Source organism: Barbatula barbatula (assembly GCF_947034865.1).
Source record: "Barbatula barbatula genome assembly, chromosome: 21".
Classification (NCBI taxonomy): Eukaryota; Metazoa; Chordata; class Actinopteri; order Cypriniformes; family Nemacheilidae; genus Barbatula; species Barbatula barbatula.
The window spans coordinates 8,740,900-8,749,283 of record NC_136784.1 but is presented as its reverse complement, the minus strand read 5'-3'; positions in this window follow the sequence as shown (position 1 = coordinate 8,749,283).

The window sequence follows — 8,384 nt, the reverse complement described above, 5'->3', positions numbered from 1 at the left end:
CCGTATTGTTGCTTTTAATGATATGTTACACTGCTTGGGGGGAGCTTCCGTTTTTAAATCCAGTCAAATGGCAGAGAAAGACTAAAGCCACGCCCACTATTGTTCTCATCAGGAATTCCATTTCACTCAGAAATGTGTAAAAATACGCAACTTCCGGGTCACGGGAATTTTTATATGTAAACTGTGGTAGCCCATACAACAAACGGAAATCAATCCTTAAAAAAAACATGGTTAGACTTCCTACATTTTTGTATAAATTTTTTATTCTTTTTGTTCATTTTAAGGGAACACTGACTGATATTGAAGTAATCCTATTATTATAATAATTTTTTGCTTATTTCGCTTTAAATCACATTGTCTGAACTTCATATGTGGTCATGTTTTTCTAAATCACTCTCTCTTTCCCCCTTTTCCCGCGTAATTGAACTACCGCTCTCAAAATACTGAAAATACAGGTCTGCTGCGCAAACGGACGTCTATTCGTATAGCGCATAAAAGCCTATCAGAGAAAATGTCAAAGCTTTGAATGTCAGGATTCATGCTAATTTCTGATACTATCGAAATGTCACTGTTCTCACAAAAATAGCAATAAAACAGTTTCAGGGTGTTACCGGTGATGTCATTTTAAGCTGTTTTTCATAGGCCTACCAATAAGTGTATTAGCAAAAACATTGACTTTGAAAACGTTCATTGGTAAAACAAAGATGCTGACTTTACTATGTTTTATCTGATAGGCTACGTGTTGACGTGCTCTCATCTTTCACAAATGCACAAACAACATTGTAAACAAGAAGGAATCACCAGTAGCATTTCAAATAAATAAAACAAGCAGGGTCGAGTAAAATAGGCGGTGGATTGTTGCGTTGCATTGTGCTGCTGTAGTAGCCACAAGCACGTGGAATTGCATAATAATTGTGGCTCTGAACCTTACAGTTTACAGTTAGCCTCTTAAAACCTTAAATTACTACAACTGTGAGCCTTTCAAAGCATGGTTTTATTTAGGGAGGAGAGGAACAGAACCTCTGAAAGCCAATATTGAAACCGCTATGGCATTTATTGTGCCTTTAATTGTCTTTGAAATCCAATGAAAACATTTGATGAGCCACCTCTGTTTGGGTCAATTATTTCAATTCAAGGGCTGGCATTAACCCCACAGTTATACTGCGAAAAGCCTGCTAAAAAACTGAGAAGGATCTCATCAATGACGTTAAGGTAGAAACTGCAGGATGTTAGAGCTTTGGCTATGTCTGTAAAACAATTTCTGACAGTTGAGCCAGGTTTGTGACAATGTTGATATGTGACCACCTACATATACAGTACATGCAAAAGAATGAAGTCAGCCTTGGAATCCATTCACAAAGGGGGGGGGGGTAATTTCAAGTATTTGTGGGTTTCACTGAGACTAAATTAGTGTGAAAGCTTACGTGAAACATTTGACCAGTTGCTTCTTGCTCATGGAGCTGCTGGCTAATTTGTAAAATGCTGCACATCTGTCATGGAGGGCTTGAATCTCTGCAAATCTTTTGTATTAACGCCTAATTCAAAACACATGAAGCCCTGACATGGTGTATGAAAAATCAGGATAGAGGACAAATATCATTAGAATATTTTATTATTGTAGTGTTTAAACTGTAAAGCTTGTGTATGGTCATATATGTATATAGATATATGGTTCAATCATTATTTGCAGAATCAATGCTGACTAATTTCAAGTCAAAATATCTTTAACGCAAACAGATTTAATGTGAACCATTTTAAAGACATTATGGTAGCAGATGAATGCGATAACTTTATTTAATACAAACATTCTTGGCAATGTAGCAGAACAGTAATAAAACACATTGCATAGCTCCACTGAATGGATAACTGAATAAATAACATGAAAATACCCAAGCCGGAATTCAAAAATCAATGTAGCAGTGCGTAAAGACTAACTGTCATGTCAGGGTTTTATTGTATCAATGCCACGGCAAATAAAATCCAACAATTACAATAATTTTCACCGTATTTTAAAATGACTCCAAACAACCGTAAAAATTTCCCAATTCAAAGAAAATGAAATGAACCAGAAAATGTGTTTTTTAGTTCCCAAAACAAAATGAATTCTGTCTTGGCCACAAACACAATATCAGTTTGTTTCTCGCAGTTCCCCAAAACCCATCTGGTCCAAGTTAAGTTTATTATAAAAACCTCATTCAGATATAGCGAGCATAGATGCAAACTTGGCACGGTCGACCCCAAACACCCCCACTGCCCACTCCAGGGTCTAGACATTATATTGAAAAAAAAATTCTGCACAGCACAAATACAAAAGGAATGCGCCTATTCTTTCTTTAGGAGAGAACCTTTACCTGTTTTTGGGGAATCGCTGAACTGTACCGGGGTTGCGTCACCTATAATGAAAAACAAATGCTTGCATAGGAATATAACTCCAGTGTTTCATTAATGACTAACTAGGTCAATATGTCTCATTGTGCTGAGGGAAATGATTCCCAGAATGCCATGTGTCAATCTAGCCAAGACCAGGCACAAGATATACCAAACAAGACATTATATTGATCTGTGCTCTGCAGCGGTGCAAGGAAGTATGTGACGGGCTAGTATGAAAGTGAAGGTGTTTGGGGGGTTTGATGGGGGAAGAGGGGGAAGTGGATCTTAGAGAAATGAGGTAGTGCTGAACAGCAGTCATACCCACCAGTAGAACTCAAGAGTGAACTCCGTTCAGCTGTTCTTCTTTTTTGTGACAAAATAAAGCGGTCTGGTCAAAAACATCCTTCACATCCTCTGAAGACTGGCATTAGAAATGTCATTGTGCATGAACGATTTGTTATTGTCTTCATTATGGCACTGAAATATCAGAATAAAATGTAATTTAGACAGATTGACGATTTTCATGTGTAAACTGAATATACACAGTTGTGCCAAAGCCTTAAACAATCACAAAATCGCAAAATCTTGAAATTGTTATTTATTTACCTTTAAGATGTTTTGAGATTAGACAAATGAGAAACGATATCTGATAGAAAACATATTTTTGATTTGCAATGCAAACACAAAGAATATCTGGAATTTTTCCACATGGTAATTAAACAAATTGCATTAAATTTCAATAAACAATACCCCAGTCTCAGACATTTGGCCTCTACTGTACAACTAAACTTTCAATTCAGACATTACATCAAACAGCAAAACATTTCTTGGAATGATGATGACATCAACTGTGATGAAATATGAGGTTGAATGTTTTGGGTAAGAATTCCTCATGGACCACGACAGCAAATTAACAGTAAGCTGTCATTTTGCAGATGTTTTTATACATCATTACAACAGCGTTCCACAGCAGGGCCCCTCCAGACCCATCTTCATTAGTGTTTATGAACCTGTCAACACCTTCTCTCTTACATCACTTTAGAGTTGCATGGCAGCAACTTTACGATACAAATTTATGACCTCAAATTCACCTGACTGAAGTTGAAGGGGGAAAACTGAAAAAAACCTTGTCATTTATTAATTAAAACGTTAAGTCTCTAAACCTTTAAAACAATAACCGTTCATAATATGACTTGCAATGACAGGGTTTAATAAAGGGCGAAAAAAAAGACTGTTTAATGTAACAGCAAGAGACGTTTAATGCTTTTAATGACATTAAGAGGGTTATAAACGGGAGTCTCCTGTTCGCTTTTACACAGAACGGCATTTCATTTCTCCACCTTCTGTAGTGCATCAAAATAAAGTGACTTTGACATGGTCATAATCTTAGTCAGAAGTTATTTGCTATTTATGTTGAGGTGATTATGGTGGTTGAAAAACAGGTGGGACAAATACTGTTCTTCTGTGTACTGGGGACGGTCACTGCATGCGTTGTAGCATGTCAAAACCAAATTGCTAGGATTAAATTAACTGTCTAAACTGTAAAGTGTTTGTTGCACTGCGTAGTGATGCGCCTATTGGTACTTTTTCTATTCAAACAGTTTGGCTGAATTAAAAATAGTCGGATATTGTTGCAGTTTCGTTGCTTTCGTTTAGAACGACTGGAGTACCATCATTTCTCCACAATACAATAAAAGTTGCAGAGTAATACAACAACTTCTTGGCACATTAAAGAAACAGTTTACCCAAAAATGACATTTCTGTCTTCATTTACTCACCCTCAAATCTGTATAAATATCTTTGTTCTGGTGAGAAAGATATTTGGAAGAATGCTTGTACCCAAACAATTCTTGGCCACAATTGACTACCAATTGCTTTATAGATTTCTTTATTCTGCTGAACAAAAAAGAAGATATTTTGAAGAATGTAGGAAAGCAACCAGTTCTGGTGCACGTTTGACTGTATATTTCCTTCTGTGGTAGTTAAACAATTTTCAGTCATGTGTTTCAACGACTCGGTTAGAACAACTCAAACCTTTTGCGGTGTGTCAAAGGTGGCATCTGAAAGGGTGAAACAGATCAGCACAAACATGCTATTGATGAAATTACCAAGAAATCTTTAGAAACATCTCAACTAAATAACACAGTAATTTGAATATGATGATTTGCATATATGCATGTATTATCTGATCTTATTCTCTATTGGCTTTAACAGGTTGATGAAAACCTTTTTCTCTTCGCTTAGGCACTTTGTGATGTCCATTCAAAATGAGCTGATCTGATAGGTCTCACCTAGAAAAGGCAAATTAGACTATTTACCTCAATTAGTGGAATTTAAAACATGAAAAATATACACACATTCTACTGGAATCAAACAACACAGCAAGCAACCTGTTGGTATATTATTTTGGTTAAAGGGATAGTTCACCCAAATATGGAAATTCATCCTCACCCTCAAATTGTTTCAAATCTGTATACATTTCTTTCTTCTGCTAAACACAAGGGGAGATATTTGGAAGAATAATTGCATTTTCAGTTCTGAGACATCATTGACAACCATAGTTGGAAAACAATTATATGGTATTCAAAGGTGTCCCAAAACTGATTCTTCAAAATATCTCATTTTGTGTTCAACAGAACAAAAGAATATACAATCTTTTTTCTACTATAGGTAGTTAATGATGTCCCACAATTGAACCAACATTCTTCTAAATATCTTTCTCTGTGTTCAACAGAACAAAGACATCTAAACAGATTTGGAACAACTTGAAGGTGAGTAAATTTTTCTGGTGTACTATCCCTTTAAATAATCCTGATTAAGAGTAATTAAGTGATTAAAATATGCTACTAAATGCGGAGTAAAAACTAAATCTCGTCTCAAAACAAAAATAAAGCAAGTCCTTAGAGGCTATGCTGTACTGTAATTTCATCACAATGCGTAATGGCGCTATGTGCCTTAACCCATTTACTATGGTAAATTCACTGTAATGCATGCCCTCAAGTGACTCATAGCTTTCAGATAGCAGTGACAACATCAATACAATAAAAGTTGTCGAGCAACGCTACAGATGTTCGGTGATGTGCTTTTATTGGTAAAACCTACCAAGTGAAAAAAAGATTTCCATTTTTTTGTCGAAGAACTAGAAGGCGATCGTCAAAAGCGTATCCAGAGCACACAGCACAGACTCACAAAAAGAGATCAACCTAATGGAGACAAACAAACTTACAGTCTACATAGTGTGGACACTTCACTCTACCAGCCTGGCATTACATTATTGTATGATGAGAGGGTATCACTAACTGATTACTGCTTCCCTTCGGCAAACAAAAAAAGGTAGCTCCTATTTTCATTGTGAACACTTGACACTTGAGTGATTTGTTCAACTGTAATTATCAGCCTAAAATTATGATGTACAAAACATCTAAACATACAGTCCGGCTTCAATTCTAGGCCCAGAGATTAAGTGAATGACAAAACAATTTGACATAACAGGCTATTCAATGATCCCGATCTTGATTGAAGTGCTTCCAATTTGACTGTCAAATGTCATTACCTTACTGAAAATCGGGCCAGTTGAAATAAGGCCTCCAGGATGGTTAGAATTCAGTACACAAAGTGATTACAAAAGAGTAATGTGACTTTACAGAAGGAACTTTACTGTGCTTCTAGATCATGACAGGATATATTGGTAAACGAAACACAATACCAATCAAAAGTTTAGATTTACATAACGTGACTGAATCGGTTTTTTGATTTTGAATTGAACTACTCCTTTAACCTTTTCATCTACAAATTTATTCTCAAACTAATAATCTAGTATCTAAGGTACTGGCTGCCAATATTTATCAGAAGATTTAGGAACAATTCAAAACCATTGGCTGTGGTCTATAGCATGAAAAAGCTAATTTAGTAGGTTTTTTTCATTTTGTAAGGTATGACAGGCTTATGACTTAATTTTATCTTCAGAAAACCAATTGGATAGCTAAGCCTAGACATTGGACAGTCAATTTGGTGGGGAGGGGCAGGTAAGGTTCATGTTTTTCATTGAAGGTTATGAGGGCACAGAAATAAAAACAATGATGCACATTATTTAAAAAATATATAAAAGATAAATCACTTATAATAAGCACATCTTGAAACTACAAAAATAAATTGAAATACATTTTTATGCATAAGTTAAAAATGAATGCCAACAAGTGCTAATTGTACTTGTTTTCGAAGTAAAAAAAGAATCTTATTTGGATTTCATTTTGGTTAAGAGAATGCCAAGAGTGTGCAAAAAAGCTTTAACAGAACTATTTCGATTTTATCACTGCACGTCTGGTTTTAATGACTTTTTTATATCATTAAAAAATTTGGAAAACAGCAGTACTAAAAAGATGAGATGCATCTGAATGTTGAACCCGTAGAGATGGGGAAGCATTCAGAAGCATACACAACTGTTTTAGGATTATTGGATTAGTTCCTAAATGTTTGTTCTCTTTACTGGACAAATGTGCAGTACTCTTTGACAAATAATCAGGTAAAGAGGTCAAATATTATACCAATAAAGGAAACAGCTCTACTTCTGCAAATGACTAAAAGTTTCAATCATAATGGAGAGCATGACATTTGCCAAGCCATCATCAAAAAACGTAAACACGAATACATCCACATGTCTACCTCATCAAATAAGCAATTTCAGCATTCATAGGAAACCCTGGGGACCATGCAATCTAGTCTTTATTTAAACGCAGTTCAAAGTTGCCTCAACTCCATTATGAATTTCACAAATGGATACAGCAATTACTCGAGGTCACTGCTAATGAGCAGTCCCAAAGCATGCATCTCTAATTTATTTCAATTTCCAGGGAGCAATGATTACATTTTCGTGGCCACTCTAATTAATTTTGTTACTGATGAAATTCAAAGGAATGGAGGATTTGTGCGTTTCCAGCATGCCAAATCAGGCACATTGTGGAGTCAAGAGTAATTGTTTTATTAACTAAGCTGGCGGTTGGAGAACGGAAGCCTGTTGTTTCAGAGTGGGTGGAGAGCTACAAAGGCGATCTGCTGGGCCCGACCATTTATGATTAAAACCAAAAAGCAAACAGAAATGATACAGCTTTTACACAAAGAAATGCAGACACCGGCAAGCATTTAAAGGTAAGGATGGTCTTGTAATCATCAGATGATATCACTTTCACTTCAGATCAGGGCTTGATGGCAGTCAGTGTCACTGAAACTGATATTGTGAGCATCTGTATATCAACATACGAAGAAATCAGAATGGGTGTCGTTTTTCTCAGCTCCACGCCAGACATGAGTCTTATGATGGTTGATTAACAGTTCCTTGACTACTAGAGAACAATTACACAGGCACGCAAACACAAAAACCCCTCGAGATGTCGTGGCCACGTAAAACAATCTCAAGCAATAAACGTGACGCAGAACATCCTCCAACCATCAACTAACATGGCACAAGACCAAAAGTTAATGTGTAGTATGCAAAAAAAGTTTACATTCCTTATATTTTACCAATTGTGATAAACTGTGTAAAAATATGACACATTCAGGTGGAACTTTATAAAAACACGATTTGTCATTGTAAAAAACTCTCAATATTTATGCATTTGCTCTAATTATGACTTAAATGTTTTAAGCAATAGAAAGCGTTAATAAATATTAAATAAATATTTTTTGAACAATGTTGGTAACTGAATTGGTACCCATTGACTTCTATTGTATGGACACAAAACCAATGCAAGTGAACGGGTACCATCGTTCATCTTTTGTGTTCTGCCACACAGTTTAAAATGACTATAAAGTGAGTAAATGATGACATCATTAAAAATTTTAAAAACAATAAATGTCAGATATTCTCTAGTCTTGTGATATTTGTGTTTTAAAGTAGTATTCTTTCACTAGTAAACATCAAGTAACACCAGAAAAGGTTTACATCCCTTCATATGTTTTACAAGCCCCTATATCACCCAGCGGTTGCCAAGCACGTTTAAATTGTGCTTTCTAAAACA